We start from the raw sequence: 20,481 nt of genomic DNA, 5'->3' as shown, positions 1-20,481 counted from the left end.
GAGTGATTATATCCACTGTGCCATCCCCCGAGGACAATTTAAGCCGGCAAGGATCTCTCTGCAATATGGAAGCAATTCAGGTTTTCTTTGAGATGGCGAGACCCTAAGGCTGTGAAGGGAAGGATTGATGGTTAACTGATGGTTTGATTGGAAGAAATCAGGTAATTAGAAAGACTGCTTGAGGGTTCTCTTTATTCTTTTGGTTACGTCAAGTTAATGATCTAGGACTGCTAAGAGAAATAGTTAGAAGTCAAAAAACTTCATTCTCTTAACAGAAAAAAGTTTTCTGACTTGTTGAGGTAGTTTGGGACCGTACAAGATGTTGATGGATCCTGGAGGATCAGAATAAACCATGAACTTAACAATCTTATTCAGGGTGCAGACATCGTCAGATTTGTGAAGAGCCAGAGACTTGCCTGGTTGGACATGTTATGAGAATGAATGACATAGGAACAACTAAGAGAATAATGAAATGGAAACCTTCCTGTAGGAGGGCAAGAGGAAGACTGTGGAAAAGATGGATGGATGACGTAGAAGAGGACTTAAAAATCATGAGAATAAGAAATTTGAGAAGTTTGACTTCTGGGAAGGCTTACTGGTGAAACATCGTGGAGAAGGTTAAGACCCACCGTGGGTTATAATGCCAGAAGAAGAAGAATAATAAGCACTGCAGTGAGTAGAAACCTGGATCAAACCCGTCCCTGGGGGACTCCAGTATTAACTCCAGTAGTTGTTGGTGACTCTATTGTCAGGGAAACGGGAAACATGCTTTGTAAAAAGGATAGGTGGAACAGGACCAAGGTATGTCTGCCAGGGGCAAAGGTTGATGACGTTGTAGAGCAGATATCATCTTTTAAGGGCACAAAAGGTGATATAGTTGTACACGTTGACACTAATGATATTAAGAGTAGGAGACCGGCAGAATTACTTAACAAGTACAGGTCACTGTTGAAAAAAAGCCGTGAAATAGGGTTGAATTTGAAAGTGTCTGCAATTCTGCCCAGACACGATAGGAGGGAGTATATGATGAGAGCCTTGTCGATTAATTCGGCCCTGGAAAGATTGTGAGGCTCAAGGGGTAGAATTTTTTGCAGCCTGGACTGTACTTGTTAACAGGAGAGATTGCTTCTACAGGGATGGGATACACTTAAATAGAAAGGGTGCAAGAATGTTTGCTGATGCTATCGAGGCAGTGTTAGGTGGGTCGGAAAACTGCTAGATTGGGAGGATACAAGGACTAATAGATTAACAGTAGCCGTAGGCAGAGGTGAAAGTGATTCTTGCACTGCTTCTATTGGAATGAGCAGAAGCCTGGAAAACAAGATGCAGGATAGTTCAGAGACTGCTGGGAATCATTGGGGTACAAGTAAACACATGGGTTGTGTTAGGGTAGCTAAGAAAAAGAACAGGTGCATGTATACTTGCGTGTACACCAATGCTAGGAGTTTAGTAAATAAATTTGATGAATTTGAGGTATTGCTCAAAACATCAAAGGCAGATATTGTGGGGATTTCAGACACGTGGTGTCACACAGATATAATGAATGCAGAACTGGAATTTGGGGAGTACAATGTCTACAGACGGGATAGACAGGGGAGGAGGGGTTATGCTATTAGTTAAGAAATACATAAAATCCGAGGAAGTGAAGCCAGTCCACATTGCTGGACAGTGCAGTGTCGAGTCAGTTTGGTATGACATAAGCATTTGGAGATCAAAATTGAGAGTAGGAGTGTGCTATAGGCCTAATGACTCTGATGAGTATAATAAGAAATTGTACAGGGAAATAGAGTGGGCCAGTAAATCATGGGGGCTGGTCACTCACACACTAGCAAGGCTTTTGTGGATTTATTGGATGATTGTTTTCTACATCAGCATGTTCAGGAGGCAACTAGAGGGAGGAATACTCTTGATCTGATTATCAGTACTGATTCTTCATGCATTAAGAATCTGCAGGTAAATGAACCACTAGGTGGCAGTGATCACAGTGTGCTGAAGTGGGATTTACTCAAAGAGGTAACTACCATTAGGGGTAAAGGGAAGGGTTATTGCTTTCGTAAAGGCGACTACGATGGACTGAGACAGTATTTAAATTCTATACAGTGGGACCAACTGATGATGTTAAAAACAGCAAATTCAAAATGGGAAGCATTCAAAGAACTTATCTTGTAAGCTACTAGGCTTTACATACCAACTAAGAAATATTGTTCAAGGTTTAGGCCTAAATGGATGTCAGATGAACTAATGAGACATATGGCAGAGAAGAAAAATGCATGGGATACATACAAATTAACACGTGACACAGAAGCCTATGATAGATACAAGTTGATCTGTAACCAAGTTACCAAGGAGGTTAGGCAGGCGAAGGCAGATTACGAGAAATCTTTGGCAAAGGATGCAAAGAAAAACAGCAAAGAGTTCTTTACTTATGTAAACTCTAAAAGGAATGGGATGAATCAGATTGGTCCACTTGATATCGATGGATGAACTGTTGATGATCCTGCTCAGGTAGCTAACAAACTAAATGAATATTTTGCATCGACATTCACACATGAGGAGTTATTCAGCGAGTGGAATGCCAGAGGTGTATCCAACTCTGGCAGTAAGCTAGAGAATCTTGTAATAACTGAGAGTAAAGTGGAGGAAAAATTGTTGAAGATAAATACAAGAAAGGCACCCGGGGTGGATGGGATCTATCCAGTTATATTAAAGGAGGCAACAAAAGAAGTAAGCAAACCCTTAGCCATAATTATGAGAGCTTCCTTGGACTCAGGGGAAGTACCCATGGACTGGAGATGTGCAAATGTGACCCCAATTCACAAAGGAGGATCAAAAGGCGACACAAGTAATTATAGACCTGTTAGTTTAACTTCTGTTCCCGGAAAATTAATGGAGGCACTGGTTAAAGAAGCACTGCAGGATCATCTAGACAAGACTTCAGTTATAGCTCAGACACAGCATGGTTTTGTTAAGGGGAAGTCTTGCCTGACCAATTTGATTGGATACTATGATGTAGTCACAAAAGAACTGGATGCAGGGAATAACTTTGATATTATATACTTGGATCTTAGAAAGGCTTTTGATACTGTTGCACATGGAAGACTGCTGAACAAATTGGAGCAGTGTGGCATTGGAGGCAAATTGCTGCTATGGATAAAGGGGTGGTTGAGGGGGAGAAGACAGAGAGTGGTAATCAATGGACACTGCTCATCGTGGACTAATGTTATTAGTGGAGTCCCTCAGGGTTCAGTATTGGGTCCATTATTGTTTTCTGTATTTATAAATGATATTGATGATGGTATATCAAGCTTAATGTCCAAGTTTGCAGACGATACGAAGGTTGGCAGGGTTGTCAAGGACACTACTGACACTATCTTACTGCAACAGGATCTGGAAAGGTTGAGCAGATGGGCTGAGAGGTGGCAAATGAAGTTTAACATTGACAAATGTAAAGTACTACATATGGGAAACAGCAACCCCAGAGCAACATATCAACTCTGTGGTACTACACTGACAGTGGTAGAGAATCAAAGGGACCTGCGGGTGGTTGTGCAGGCAGATATGAAGTTTTCTGAGCAGTGCAGACGGGCTGCAAGAGTAGCTCATGGTGTATTGTCGATGATATATAGGAATTTTTCTAGCAGGGATAAGTAGGTGATTATTCCCTTGTATAAGGCAATGGTCAGGCCACACCTAGAGTACTGTATACAGGTCTGGAGGCCTCATTTCAAGAAGGATGTAGGGATGCTGGAACGAGTACAGAGAAGGGCAACAAGATTGGTGAATGGAACAAAGGGGTGCTCTTACGAAGAAAGGCTTAAGTTTTGCAAATTACAGTGTCTGGAGACTAGGCACCAGCGAGGTGATCTGATAGAGGTGTATAAAGCCTTGAATGGTTTGAGCATGCTCAATGCTGATGGGATTCTTCCTCTTGCTCAGAATAATCACCTAAGAGGGCATAAATTCAAATTGAGGAAAGACAGATGTAGGATAGACGTGAGGAAATTTGCCTTTAGCCAGCGGGTGGTTGGTTGGTGGAACAGATTTCCATCCCCTGTCGTGGAAGGTGATAGCCTAAATAAGTTTAAGGCTCAGCTGGTCAGGTATTTCGAACGAACAGAGGGGTGAAGTGGAAGTGGTTATTATTTATTTATTTATTTTATTTTATTTTATTTTATTTTATGGCTGATGCTGCATAAGCTTGCTTTCTTGCATCAAATGCCTCTGCTAATGGTAATGGTAATGCTAATGCTAACTCTTCGAGGCAACCAGCAGAAAGGTGCAACTCCGGAATTCAAGCGTGACTGGAGGGAACTCGAGAGCATTGCATGCCTTTAACCTGATAGAACCCTTCAAGAAGCTGGTAAGAATCTTGTTAACAGCGTCAAATGCTGACAGTATATTATTATTATTATTATTATTATTATTATTATTATTATTATCTTTTTATTTCCACATCAGTGGGCGCCCCCGGAACGGCCTGGTTCGGCTAGAGGGGTGTACATAATAAATATTCAAATTATATAATAAATATATAAACACATTGAGTTTAAAAAATATGTGAACACACATTGTATTAACAAGTAAGCTGACATGATATAGCATTGAAGTTTCCAAACTGTGAAGGTGGTGCAGCCAATAGTTCTACTTTGTATAGTTCTTTCAGGGTGTCTTTTCTGTAGAGCTTCGAGCTGCAGAAAGCTGAGGCATCGATTCCGAGTGAGTTATACGGTCCGACCGTATTTGCCGGAAACACTGATCCTAGGTATTGCAGGTTTTGTAGTGAAGATCGTGGACAAGGTGTTGCACTGCACTAGGTTCGTTGGATAGTCCGAGAGTTTGTTGTCACTTCCCAGATGTCGGGTGAATCCATTCGACCACAAAGGAGTTGAGCCAATGTGTGCAGGTTCCACTCCTTGATGATGGTTTCCAACGGTTTCAGGCCGAGGTTTGCATAGAGAACGCTCCGAGAGATGGTAAAAGGGTGGCCCATCACCCTGTTTAACCATCTCAGGAGCCAGTACTCTGTCCCAAAGAATCTCTTGAGTTGAACAGGAGAGACCCCTAACCAAAGCACAGATGCATAGAGCGGTACGGGAATCAAATTTATTTGGACGTAATCCAAGATGAACTCTCGAGGCCTAAGACCAACCAGCTCCTGTCGGATTGCCCAGAGAGCAGCAAGCGTTTTCTGCCTGGCCATTTTGAGGTCGTCTTTGAAGGTTAGTCTGTCATCCCACTTCAACCCCAAATCGGTGTGAGAGTTTACCTTTTCAATGACGGTCCCGTTCATTTTCAGTGTAATTTCATTCTTAGTCTTCCTTTTTGTGAAGAGCTGCTTTCTGAGAGTTCAACTTTAGTCCGAGACATCATAGATAATCCTGAAGTTCAACCAGGACGTTCTGTATTTTGGAGGCGACTGCATCTACTTTTGCTGACTCATCTAATGTGACGAGCATCTTGAGATCGTCAGCATATGAGAGGAAGTTTGGGTGCTTCGCAAGGAAGGGCTCCAAAGCAGTGGCAAAGAACCAGGAGGAAAGAACTCCCCCTTGTGGATACCAACAGAGGTCGTAATGGTGCTCTCCAATATATTATTATATTTGATAATAATTTTCCTGTTGTTAAGAAGTTGGTTTATAATAACAAGTAGGTTTCCTTCGATTCTGAAATAATGTTTCAAAATTTTCGCCAGCTCTCTTGTGCAAAATATGTCAAAAGCTGCTTCTATATCCAGGAATACGATTTATAGTTGTTTCTTAGAGTTTAGGGCTTTTTGAATTGCCCAGCTGGTCATTAAGAGATTAGACAGTGTGGACCTTCTAGGAATAACAGTATGAAGATGCTGTTGGTCGTCTGTTGAATATGTTATGCAAAAGATCGATCACGTAGGCACTGCAAATTTTGAGAATGAAGAGCGGAAATCTGTCGGGCCCAACTGTAAGTTTGTTGGGTAGGCTGTTAATTGCTTTCATTATCATATCTCGCGAGATTGTAACATGCGTAAGTGAGGTCTTAGCTGTATCTGTGATGGTCGCTACAGGGAGGGGAGGATGTTTTTCTAGATCAGGGTGGAAGATTGATTGTATCCACTGTTTGAAGGTTTCTTCACCCATTGCGACCTCACGTCCACTTGTAGTAGCGATGCGTTTAGAATGCCTGAGCATTGTTCTTTGAGTATACTGAAGATGGTTCCTCCTCCTTACGCGCAGGAAATTCGCTCTTTGTTTGCTGTAATTGATGTGGTCTTGCAGGGATCCAGACCTTTTCCAAGTTCTGTAGGCTTTTTGTTTTAGATTGAAAGCATGCTTTGCCTCAGGGCAGAACCACCGCTTTGTTTTTGAGGAGATTTTTACATGCCTTCGACGCACCAGTGAGAGCTATGTGTTTCAATTCGTTAGAAAGAGCATTTATTGCTTCGTCCACAAGTTTGGAGTAGAAGTAGTTCCAATTGAACGCTTTAAGTTCAGTGAGGATAACATTTGGATTGATCAGGTCAGTTGAGAACGTAGTGATAATACGCACTGGTTCTGGGGATTTACTCACTGAGACTGAGGTTGCAGGTGCCTGTGCAGATTCAAAAACAATTGGGAGGTGGTCCGACTTGAACTAGCAACTATATGATTTGAATTTTCTCGAAATTGTGAAAGATGCTGTCAAGGACCTGATTACCCCTGGTCGGTGGAGTATCCAGGGGGGGGGTAAGCCCCAAGATAAGCATGGTATCTTCCATGTCTTGCCTGGCCTCCTTGAACCTTGGCAAAGGCATGCTAAAATCCCCTAAAATGGTTGTTTGGATTTCCGGCAGAAGATGGGAGGATAACCATGCAAAAAGGTCTTCTCTGATGGGTTATGTCCTGGCGGGAGATACACGAAATTCGATTTGGATCCTTTTTCTATTCTTACTGAAAGTTGCAATGACTGCTTCGTACTGTGGCGTTTTACAGCTGTGAACATAATAATAAATAATAAATTTTCATTTATTGCAACTACAGCAAGCCCATCACAGCACTAGGCTAGGGGCATAAATTCAGTACAGAGGAGACAAATATATATACAGGGTGTTTCAGTTAAACGTTTCAGAACTTCTAAGAGGGGTAGGGTACATCCTGACAACTCGAAATCATATAGCAATGTGGGGTCGGAAATGCTTTCCTGAAGCGGTGTTGTACACAGAAGCACCATAAAAAGAAAAGAGACCGTAAGTGAGAAATCGTTTTAATAATACATGAAAAGAAGCAAAAGGTACATGGATTAAAGTAAGTGTTCGAAGTTTCTTCCACGGGCTACAATGCACGCCTCACATCTCCGACGCATGGACATCCGAACATTCTGGAATACTCCAGGCGAATTTCTTCGGCAGCTACTGCGATTCTTGCAACCAGCTCCTCAGCATTGTCAACAGGGGTGTCATAAACTAGCGATTTCATATGACCCCAGAAATAAAAATCAAGACATGATAGGTCGGGTGACCGAGCAGGCCAACGCACGGGACCACCACGTCCGATCCACTGTTGACCAAATGTGACATCCAGGTAGTTACGAACATCTCCGCTATAATGGGCAGGGGCTCCATCGTGTTGGAACCACATTGTCTGTTGCGTCGATGCAGAAATCTGTTCATCTCTCAAAAGTTGTGGCAATACTTGCTGCAGAAAGATAAAGTAGATAGGTCCGGTTAGACGACACGGTAACAGGTAAGGTCCGATGAGGTGATCTCCCATAATACCGGCCCATACATTGATCGAAAATCGAATCTGTGCTGCACGACGTCGTATTGCATGCGGGTTCTCGACCGCCCAGATATGGTCGTTCCTTCCCTTGTGAAGGATGCCTCATCGGAAAACAACACTTCAGCAGGAAAAAGGGGATTTGTAGCACATTTTCCAAGGTACCACTGTGCGAAAGCAATACGAGGTTGAAGAAACTTCGAACACTTACTTTAATCCATGTACCTTTTGCTTCTTTTCATGTATTATTAAAACGATTTCTCACTTACGGTCTCTTTTCTTTATGGTGCTTCTGTGTACAACACCGCTTCAGGAAAGCATTTCCGACCCCACATTGCTATATGATTTCGAGTTGTCAGGATGTACCCTACCCCTCTTAGAAGTTCTGAAACGTTTAACTGAAACACCCTGTATATAACAAAAAAAAAAATACATAGCATATTCTATATATATATTAACAATGAATATGAATTATAATGATCAAAATATATATTTCAGAACATCACATTTGGCTCTCGGATGCAGTTACTGGGTTGCAGGCAGGCAGCTGTTTGTATTTCTCATAATTTGTTTGGAAATGAGACTCCTGTAGGCTTCAGAGTTGAGCAACCTCTTACAATCAATGTTGTGATAATTTATGAGGTGAAGAGATGCATTTGGGAACATGTAGCCGTCTGCGCGTGTAGCACAGTGGTATCGTCACCGTCCTCCCCACACCGGGTGGAAAAGACTCGGGTTCGAATCCCGTCGATGACACGAGGAACTTTAGTAGGCCTTTTTCACTCCGTGGCTGAGTTAGTCGTTCTCAGGCGTAGATAGCAAGGTTCTCCCCCCCCCCCAGAAACTGGCGTTTTTCGTCCAGCAAAACAGACAAATCGACCATAGAATACACGCAATTAACAGACATAAGACACACAACACGGCAGATGAATTTAATTATTCGGATGGCCTAAATATAATAGTTTTTGTGAACATGTAGCTGCCTGAAAGAGGTCTTGAAGAAGATGATAACTCTGCCTCCTCTCATCTTTTCTGGTGTTTTCTAGATAGTGATAACGAGTGAAGGAGAGTAGCACCCCGAGGTGTTTCCCCTCATCTACCCATGTTTCCGAGATGCAGATGAAATCTATGTCTTCCTGAAAGAGCAGGGCTTGCAAGGTATGGAGCTTGTTAGCGCGGCTCCTAACATTTTGTAGAAAGAAAGTTAATGACATTTGTGTACCATCCATTTGTCTTTTGAAAATTGATTGCATTGGTGTATAATATTGGCCTTGTGGTTGGTATAATTTTTTGTTTCATTAAATGGCTTAAATTAAGGCACCTGTCGACCAGACTGCTGAGTTAAGAACCTCGTGGAGGTGAGCTCTGGGGCAGGACAACAAAATAAGAATAGGATGGGAATTTGGTTTTGATGGCTCTAACATCTTTCTTAATGCCGAGCTCTTTGTCTAGGAAGCTTTTGATAGCAATAGCCTGGGTAGTAGGCCCCAGCCTAGTGATGAACAGTTTGGCTCGGGTAGTCACAGCTGTGATGTCGTAGGTTTCGCAAAGGTGCCTGAGCCGGAGAGTTTCACTGGGAGTTTCCATCCGCTGAGTGCGCTTGCTGACTGCTCTCGTGGCGTTTAATCCGTCTGGATTCGACATGCTACTTGGGGTAGACCTGCTTCTGGGGAAAGGGTCTGCATTTGTGCTGGCAGCTGCTATCTGAACGGCTTTTGCAAACGATCCGGAGGGTCCTTTGGGATCAACCTGAGGTTCGTGTACAGTTCTCTCAGAGGGAAAGGAGGTAGTTGAGTATGGTTCGGTGCTATTAAAGTTGTAGGATGGTCCGAGTTCTGTGGAAGGGGTAGTTGTAAAAGGGGAGCTGAGAGGTCCTAATTGATGGTCTCCTTGTGAATGCTTGTTGAGAAAGCGGGAGAAAAGAAGAGCTGGAGTGGGTGGTATCTGGGTGCTGTGATTTTGTTGGGTCTCCATAGGTTTGTTTTCGGTGCTTGTTAGACATACTCTGTTGTTGTCGGATTGTCTGTTGTGAGGTTCCACTTGTGCAATTCTATCAGCATCGGCTTTGGATTTATATAGCTTAACAAGTTACTGTGATGAAAGGATGTTGGTCCCACTGTACACAGCTGCAATTATTGAATTAGTTTCAAATGCCCGAAAAACTTTTGTCGATGATGATAGGAGGTTGATGCTTGAGGACATAATCAATTTAGGGAGGCACCTTTAGAAGTAAGTATTGGAAAAAAACTGATAACAATATTTTTTCGGGAAGCTTAAGCAGACTGGAAGCTTTGGATATAGGCTTTTAGTGTGTGGGGGGAGGGGGGGTTATATTGAATGATTATATATATTTTATATTATTTTAATTTATTCCCCTATTTAAATATATATCCCCTTTATAATACAACTCCCCCTTTTTAATATCTCCCCACTTGCGCATCTGACTATTACTTCACAGAAAATTCTAAGTTCAAGGGGAAAGCTCCTTAATGTGATTACCTTTGGATAGGCTTGTGCTCAGAACAACAAAAACACAGAAATGTATATAAAAAAATCAGTTTATTATACATATATACATGAGCATATTAAAACCAAAATAATTTAATTCATACATATGACAACATGCTTTAGTCTCACCTACATGTGTATACATATATATCATAATCATCCATCAGTTAAAATCATACTAGCTATTGTCAATCCCTTCCTTTCTACATATACTTAATACTGCCTCAATTAAACAAGAAATATCAGTTCCATTCCATTCCTTTCTACATATACTTAATGCTGCATCAATTAAATACCATTAGTAAAAATATCAATTCCATTCTATCCCTTTCTACATATGTTTAATACTGCATCAGTTAAATACCATTAACAAGATATATCAATTCCATTCCATTCCTTTCTACATATATTTAGTACTGCACCAATTAAATACTATTAACAAGAAATATTAATTCCATTCTATTCCATCCTACATATATTTAATACTGCTCCGTTTAAATACCATTAATAAGAAACATCAATTCCATTCTATTCCTTCTTACGTTATCATATATCCAACATTCTAAACATCTTATATCTAATAAATTTCCCTCTTTTTAATGTTCTTCCTTCCTGATTCTTTCCTAAACTATCTTTACCATTAGGTATTTCTAAAGTCCTGCTGACCAATTTACTGGGCTTCTACAGTTCTTGGTGTGTGTGAAGATACTATGTACTACAAACTAGCGACTTACTTGTAGAACTCGGTGGGGCGTCATCTTTCATCCTTCCTATCAGGTACAGCTTATCTTCACTATCTGGGGCGGCATCTTACTATTCTTGAAGAATTAGGCACTGGTAGTAGCGCTGCCAGGTAGTTTTCGGTTCCATTTTATTCAGCCCGCTTGATGCACTTCTCCTGTTCCGGAATGGCTACTATCATGTCGGTCGGGGCTCCGATTCCATCCGATTCCAGCACTTTGCTTTCCAAGATTTCAGGAATCTTGGTCTTTAACGGCTGATTTGATTCTACCTTCTTCTTGTGAGAGACTCGTTTATCTTTCACATATTTCTTCCCAACTCCTAGACTTTTCCAAAGAGCCAACATTGACTATGTTCCCCTCAAAAAAAGAACTCTGACTTTCTCAACGACTAACCCATTCTTACTAGCACCGACCAAAATCTAAACTATGTGTCTGACTAAACCATTCTTACTAGCCCCGACTAAAAAAACCTCAACTATCTGTTCCTAAACCATTTCCCTTACACAGACAAAAATCACAACTTTGTGTCCTCCTAAACCATCTTCCCTCACACAGACAAAAATCTCCACTTTGTGTCCTCCTAAACCATTTTAACTCACACAGCCAAAATCTTAACTTCGTCTCCTTTGCCACACTTTCACTGCCTTTTTCCTTCCTCTTACTGCCGATTTCGCCACGCCCATTTCCCAGTGACTTCTACCAATCTTACATTTACTTTCGGATTCTATCTCATTCCATTTGTTGGAAAACCCTTATTCCGCCGGCCCAGTAGCACGTGATCAATACACCCCTATTTTACAACCAGCTGGATCTGGGGCCATCTGGTGTGCCAAAAAAAAACAACTTTATCCCTCTCATATAACGCCTTGTCTCCGTAGCGTTCTAAAACCACAAAAAGTGACATTAGTGACCACAGCATCTATATTTGGAAACTTGTGTGTGCGTTTAAGAACCGATTTCCTGTCTACGACTGAACTAAATTGCCCCTACTATATTGGACCTTGCATAAACATTAACTTGTTTGTTTCGCAAAACCACTTGCTGGTTTTGCCGTAGTATTCTCCGTCTATTCCCTGCTTTAACGGAAGTTAATGCTAATGGCTCTGTTTTCATTTCTACTACACACTAATTTTATAATTCTTACTGAATAATTCTTGTTACTTAAACTGACGCTATTACCATATTATCCTACTAACGGCAAGAATCCAAAAGGAAAACCAACTTCCAAAGTCTAAAAAAAATATTTTATTTTTGTAAGATTTTCAAATCTTACAAGTGGTTGATGTACGTTGGTCTATAGGATTTTAGAAGAGCATTACTCTAAAATATTTTATTGCAGTGGAAAGAATTTTTCCTCTCTCATTATGTTATGGATTGTAAGAAGTTCATGTAAAATATATGGACTTAAACGATTTAGGATGAATTGTGGCACTTTATAACAATCACTGGCATCAAATAGCGGTAATTTTTTGAGAGCATTTAAGAGCTGCTGTTTGAAGATGGCGATCAAGTTAAGAATATCTGGCTGGTTCGAATTATTTGGATGTGGACTGACTGCTGGATGCTCAATTCGGTGATATGGTTGAGCCATTCCTCGGTTTGGATTCTGATGAAAGCTTTACCGAACTTTGGGGTTTCCTTTATCCACTCGGAACTACTGAGGTAGTTCTTGATGGCCTGCGACTTTGCCCGATTAAAGGTTGCGCGGTCTTTTGAATAGTTCCCCCAGTGAAAGGGGGTGCCTTGACCCCCTTCCAGATAGCATGTAGATTTTGCTGAAACATGAAGGCATAGTAAAGCACGGTACCCAACATACATTGGGCCTATTGTTAACGATTTTTTTTTTTTTTTTGAGGATGCATATCCAGCGAACTATTTAGCCGTCACGTCAGAATAAAAGCTTAATCCAAAAGCTTGACGAAAAATTGTTAAGACATTCCAAGGAATCTTAACGAAGAAATCAACAAAGATGCACTTTTAGATATTCAAATACGGTAATCATGGCTAATAGCAATTTAGTTCAATTTCGAAGTGGCTGGCTGAATTTAGTGAGCGGGAACTGGGAGAAGTAACGTCACTGCTTTAAGATCGGAATCAAAATATGTTAGAGATGAGGACAACAGTTTAGTCAGTTCTAAGACAAAAATGAGATCTGACTGATTGGAGCCCCGCTTTGGAAGCTTAGATGACACTTAATAACACTAGATCCAGAGTTAGAATTTCTAATAGAATATAATAGAATCTTTAATTGCAATATACTGGTAAGAGATCTCCGATACAGAAGAAGATTAAAATCCTCACAAAAATAGGAATATGGCATTTCGATGCATTTGATTTACCAACAAATCTATATGCCAACCATTTGGTGGCATCCAGACTCATAGGTTGATATGGTAGTGGAAGATTGTAAATCAAACAAATATCAACAGTTATGGCCCTCTTGGTTAGCACGGTTAGCACAGTTGGTAGAATCACCGTCCTCCCCCATAGCGGGTGGAGAAGACCCGAGTTCAAGTCCCATCGATGATGTGAGGAATTTTTATGAGCCTTTTTCACAACGTGGCTGACTTAGTCGGTCTCAGGCGATAGTAGCATGGTTTTTCGTCCAGCAAACGGAAAATCGACCAAAGAACACACGCAATTTATGGAGTATATGGAGCAATATGGCCTTAGTCGCTGATGCTCCTAAAACTCTGCTAAACGCTGCCAATCAATGGTTATGTTGCCATACTTGGGAGAAATCCATATGCCTTAAAAATGTTGGGCTTGGTAGACTCCTGGCTAATTGCTGTAAAGCGGTATAACTTGTGAAGTATGCAGGCATCTCCATCTCATCTGCCAGATTGAAATGCAAATACTACGACATTATGTTGCGTTCGCCGCAACAATGGTTTCTTCAGCTGGTGGGCCAACCAAGTTTCAGTAAATGACGAATAGTATCATAGAGCCGTGAGAAGGATCTGTTCGAGGATATGAAGCTGATTTCGAAGCTTCGAGCATTTTGATAAAAGATAACTTGTAAATTTTGACCTGAAATGCAAATTCTGGTGGATCATCTAGAATTTGCATCTGCATTATTTCGTGAGACCATCACATCAGAATGGAGAGAGAGAGAGAGAGAGAGAGAGAGCATCTCTCCAGAGATGCCCCCTCTCTCTCTCTCTCTCTCTCTCTCTCCAGAGAAGGCATCTTTCCAGAGATGCCTTCCCGAACTATCACTCTCACATGCCCTAACTAGGATTCGAGTGCCAGCCAGCGTTTATAACCAAGATTAGTCCTCGTGCAGGATCTAGAGCTTGTTATGTTATGATATGTTATTGTTTGTTGTTAGGAGCATTAGCACAACTAAGAACATATTGCTCCGGGGATATGCGGTGGTCATTCCCTGACCTTTCCGCATCCTCCGTATTTGGTGGTGACGGGCTCGAACCCCGGTCTAATCAAGAAGCGTGTGCTACGCACTGCTGCTCCTTCCCACCTGGCTACGGAGGCGCGGATCTAGAGCTGTGAACAAGTCTAGGAATAACAAGTCCCTTTTTAAGACGTTCAAATCAAATGGTCATTTGAATCGTCAAAACTGCGATTACTGGGCCAGCAACATTCCTCACTTCACTCAGACGAAAGATATTAGCCTGCTAGGGATCAATGTGCGAAAATGTAAAGTGAAAATACACAATTGGTTCTTTCTTACTAGACATCTCCAAGGGGTTTAGCCGTGACTCACTCAAGGCTGCGATAATGGTTCTCCCGGATTGCTTTTTTTGTATGTCTTATTTTCGGATACTTTGGACTGGTCCATTAAAATATTTTAAGGTGTTTTCTTGAAACATATTGTTCAGGCAGGGAACGTTGTGGAATTTCATTCTTAAGGGAAACTGAAAATTCTATCTGCTTCTGTGACGGGATCTGGAACCTGAAACAATTTCATATATAAAAGTATTTCTTGAATAAATGGCTAAGAGTATGAAAAAGTTGGTTTATGCATGGATACTGCACTTCATCATTTCTACTACCCAGGTAGTATGAACGCATCGTTTTAGATCACCTTCACAACGAGTTGCAGAGGTATTGCACTGCTTTGAATAAATAACTTTGCACACCAGTGGAGAAGACTAATGTTACTTATTCTAGGTGGATACCACCACTCAGACGGCACCTTTTCGAAGCTTGTTGGCTTACTCATCGGTGGGTGGGCAGGTACCTTGTTGTTACAATAGTGAAGGTGATCACAATATGAGAAAGTGAAAGTATAACAATATGAAATATAAATAAACGATGCATTCATACTACCTGGGTAGTAAAAATAATGAAGTGCCCGGGTTCGAATGCTGTCGATGACGCGAGCAACTTTTATGGGCATTTTTCACTCTGTGGCTGAGTTAGTCGGTCTCAGGCGAAGATAGCAAGGTTTTACCCCCGGAACCCGGACTTTTTCGTCCAGCAAAGCAGGTCGACCAGAGAACACACGCAATTTACGGACACAATACACGTGGGTAGATGAAATAACTTTCCGGGTGATCATAATAAATATTTTTTTCCCTTTTGGCATGCGAGTGCAGAGGACCAGATCTCTGAAGCATAAAGAGGAATGGGTGTCAGATATCGTGTAATATATTAGCATATTAGGGACACATTGTGGCAACTTGTTAGTTCCTGCCGGATTGCCCAAAATGCCGCATATGTTTTGTTTCAAGTTTGGTGGAAATGATCCTGAAATGTAAGGTTCTCATCCCAGGTAAGGCCGAGGTCTGTGCAGCGTGTACGTAGGGGAAAGGCGCCTCCGGTGGTTTCCTACATCTGCGTCATATAAACTCCCTGGAGACAAACAGTATCACTGTGAAAGCGAGAAAGTGTCGTATTTTGTATATGAAATGTTGTGTTGGGTTCTGTTGTGTTGGCTTTTGGCCGTAGGGGCCGTGGTGTGACCCCACGTTGCCCGCACACACACCATAGTTATAGCGTTTTTTTTTGTCTGGCGTTGGAAAATGTTAGACGTTCAATTTCCGTTGCAGACAATTTTTTAAATAATATCATACAGAAATGTATGATGAAACACGACTGTTTCATTAGTATTGAGTAGTTGTTGATGGCTAGCGTGTTCAATGACGAAACTAACTTCATTATTCTCATACTGTTTATCACTTTCTTGTAGAACGTGACGTCTTTAAAGTATTCTCTGAATCACCAAGCTGGAGGCCCTAACTTTCTTTCCTGGGTTAAATTGATTTTTTTTTGGTTTCCATGTCAATCCCTAGAAGACCCGATAATTACCGTTTGCTTCTAATTCACTGTTCTTTGAAATGATGATGGTTGTGTAACTTAACCGAACCCATTTTTGCTCGTGGCAAAAATTTAAAAAAAAAAAAATGAATCTCCACCGCATTTGCAGCTCCAGCCTAATTTCGAAACACGAAGAGCACTGTTATCGCCTCTCTGCAAACATACCTGATGTTTGTATCTGTCCCTTTAAGTTTGATTTTTGATTTCCTTATCAGAATACTGCGTCTCCTATCTGCTATCTACGTCTTATATACTTCTTGTATCAATGTCTTTAACTGCCCATGGCCTCACTAAGCGCAAGATAAGTTTTTTAGCAACACAGAAGTAATGGCTATTGACTCTGTCATTACCATGACTCTGCTACATTTCCTGCCAGGTGTCACTGCTGATTGCTAGCTATCCTTCGAGCAAACAAAATTTGTTTTCAAAGTATACGATTGAATGAGTGATTCTTTACCAGGATCACGGATTTTTCCAACTCCATGAAATTGTCCATTGTTGCTATCTTAATTCTAAATACTTTCCGCGTAATCTTCCCCTTTATTAGTTGTGCCAATATTTTCGTTGTTGAATTAAAATTAACATATCTTCTTCACGAAGTCGTGTTGTCTGAAATATTTTTGTTTTATCATATTTTTCACGGGATATCGTTCTCTGATCTGTGGGAAAACGTGCGCGTAACCACAAAATAAACAGATACTCGTACTTTGGCCTATGAAGGCGATCCGCGGTTAGCACGGAATGGAACTCATTTCAAACATGTACACCGAACGAAAGTCACCAGAACGGAGCTGAGTTCGGGGAGGTGTGACAGTTGACAGTCATCTGGGTGTTTGTGCCCGCTATTTCTCAGAAATTAAACACTGGCAGGAAGACAACATTTGAAATTACGCTAAAATGGAAGTCTGACAATGGACACGTGAAACTACCAGGTAGGCAAAAAATACTGACTCAAAAAGAGCTGGTGTGCTTTGGAACGATTGATTGTTTCATCTCACCATCAGATCCTAGAGAATCTGAGTTCGCAACAACGAGCAGCCATATTCAACCTGTAAGATTTTACAACACGCGGAGAGTTGCATGCCATGAATTTTGCGAAGATTTGCAGCCCACAAGCTGGTTTATGGATCTGGATTTTACATTCACTGGCCGAAAAGTTAGAAACTTTGCAATGGGCATCAGCAGATGATTAAGCGTACGGTATGCAGATGTGGGTTTTCACGTGGTATGGTCACAAGTTCGGTGGGATCTGATAAATTGTAGGGTGAAAGCGTGACATGAACATCATGAAACCATGCATCCAGACTGTCTATTGTCCACCATTCAAGCGGGTAGAGGTGATGTCGTAGTACATGGGTGTGTTATTTTTGTACGAACTGGGCTGCTCTTACCGTTAGAAGATTCTTCTTACCTTCAATTTCACCCTGCAGTGCTTTATTTTTACTTGATTGCGATGGATTCATTGAAAAAAAAAAAAAAAAAAAACTATCCACCGGCAAAAATTATCAGAGTAGTTCGAAGATTATGCCTAAAATTTCCAGCTTTTACCCTGGCCCCCTAATTCTCCAGATCTGAATCCAGTTGAGAATGTCTGGGATATGTTAGAAAAGGCAGTTCGGCTTCGTAGTTCTCTACCCACCACAATAAATATCCTGTTGGAAGAATGGCCAAATCTAGAGCTAAACTCCTGCAGATGCTTAGTGGAATTCTTGCCACAACGTGCACGGACAAAAAAGTGGCTCTACAAGGGAGGGAATGAAAGTTTCTTAATTTTTTAATCAGTGAGTGTATATCTGTGCAAATCAGTAAGTGAACGAACAGTAAATCTTTGCTATTCTAGTGTCTGATGGCGTGTTTTGTATGAGGATGCTTGGAAATGCTTATTACCTGGGTGTGTTGTAGCAAGAAGGTTAGAAGGAGGAGGCGATAATGTCATGGTTGGGAGTGTTTCTTGGGGTATGGCCCAAGTTCACTGTTCGCAGTCCGTGGGGGAGAAATTCTGCATCCTGTATTGATGTTCTCAACAATTCTGTGTGCTCTACGTTGTGCAAGTTTAATGGAACCTACCAATTATACCTTCCAAATAACTTTGCATATCCCCAAAAAAAGGATTCTGAACTCGCAATTTGAAGAGAACTGCAGCAGTCAGCACAGAGTTTGCGACCTCAGCCAAACTGAACTATTTAGGATTCATTGGAATGCAGTGTTAGAGTACTGCAGAACTCACAAATGCTTTAATGGGGGAGTGGAGCTCAACAGCACCGGCCTTCTGCTAAAAATTAATATAGAATCTTTGAATGATGCATTGAAGCAATCATTACGATCAAAGATGATCCAACGGGCTGTTAATTTCTTTGAATAAATGTGTGTTTTGTTTATAATTACAAGTGTACGCAGACTTTTTGTATGACGGTGTATATATTATTATTTTTTTTTTTTTACATCAAAAAGAAGTGTACACTTCTTCCCGAGATGGCAGTACATGACAGGAAGTTTGCATGTCAAATAGATAAGTATATTGAGAGGGAGAGCTCTCTGTAACAGTAAGAGATATTTTTACAATAGTGATTAATGGAAGCGATTTACAAAATGAAAAGCAGGTTATTTAAAATCTTGTGTCTGCTTCAACCTTGTGCAGGATTGAAGCAGACTATTTTTAATTAGTACTTAGTCTAAGATGGGTATCCGAATTCGCATCATGCTGACTGAACATGAGGAGGTGGGCTTGATGGAGAGTCGTTGTCCGGCAGACTTTTTTTGCACACATATCCGTTCAGAGTTGATCTGGAGTTGGTGGAAGGAGTCGAGCATGTTGTATGAGAATAGTTTCTGGAGGAACTTCACAGGGGTTTCAGCTAGGAAGGATGGCAAGTTGCTGGCCGTAGGGAGCCGATAGCCAAGTTAGGATTTCTGTCATATAAGGATTTTAAAATACCTTCTAGGATGTTTTTTTTTTTTTAAATAGCGGTTTAAGAGTTTAGCCAACGGAGGATCCAATACTCCCTGGGAGGCATTTAAGCTGAGTCGTCGGGTGGGGTAACATTACCATTCGGGTTACACAACTCACTCACTAGGTGATAAGTGGACTGATAAGGCTTTCCTTCTGGCAGTGGCAAGGTGCGGTGCAAAACTCAACTGATCATTCCAAGCCGTACCGAAGTCGAGGTGCTGCTGGACTCTTCTGATGTTTTGTCCCTCTAGGAAGACCGTGATATTATTCTTCTACCTTGTATTTGTGAATGCGATTCGTGCTACCATTGCTAGGTTTAGGACTAATCCGAACAGTTTTTAGGAATTTGGCCAGAGTCGATATGTGAAGGGCGCCGTCCTTAGAAACCTTAAATGCACTCATAGAATCGTTGGATTTGATGAATTTTTGAGGTCACCTACATAAGAAATGAAGACTGTGCTGGGACATATAGAGGACGGCAGCAGATAGAAAAGAGAAGAGCACGCCATTTTGGCTGACCCCCCATTTCATGTTGAATGAAATGGTTCTGGAGGATTTTGAGAAAGCCACTGACTGAGAAACCACCATATGCATCTTAGTTGTCATGTAACACACCATTTTCTTGATATCCAAACAAACTGAAACCCTATAACAACAGAGCAAACAAATAAACAAAAATGCAAGAAGTAGCAACGAAAGAATAAAATGAGTTTTTATTTCAATCATGTCCTTTTGGGGGAGTGGAGAGAAAAACATGGATGATAGTTGCACGATTTTCGTCTATTTATTCTACACGTGTGATATAAACCCTCCGCTAAGTTTGGAGTATCTTCTTAACGTAATCTCCTCAATTTTAATTATGACCAAATGAAAGAAAAAATTATTGTGGCTATTTAAAGAATAGTATAAGTTGATCATACTAGTAATAGCTTGTTGGACGACACCCCTTAATTTAATGATTCCTTAGCGGCACTGCTCAAACTTCTATAAATATGCAAGTGATCTTAGATCTTGAAGAACAAGACATCTCTACTTGACACCTTTCCAGATTCAACGTACGGCTCTTAAATTTTCTTCTCTTTTCCTTTCCCTCTGAAGGTTCTCTTGACACTAATCTCTTGACCAGTATTTTATGTAAGAATACAGTTATTGTAAGATAAACTTTATCTAGCCAGGAACCCTGTGTTTGTAGATGATAGCAGCTGGATTGTTTGAATAAGGCGAAGGTAGAGGTAAAGATACGCACCTAGCGAGTCTGCTGTTTATTCAGGAG

This window comes from Mastigoproctus giganteus, chromosome 3 (genome assembly GCF_048544385.1).
Source record: "Mastigoproctus giganteus isolate SK-2022 chromosome 3, ASM4854438v1, whole genome shotgun sequence".
Taxonomy (NCBI): domain Eukaryota; kingdom Metazoa; phylum Arthropoda; class Arachnida; order Uropygi; family Thelyphonidae; genus Mastigoproctus; species Mastigoproctus giganteus.
Note: the sequence above shows the minus strand (reverse complement) of the source record.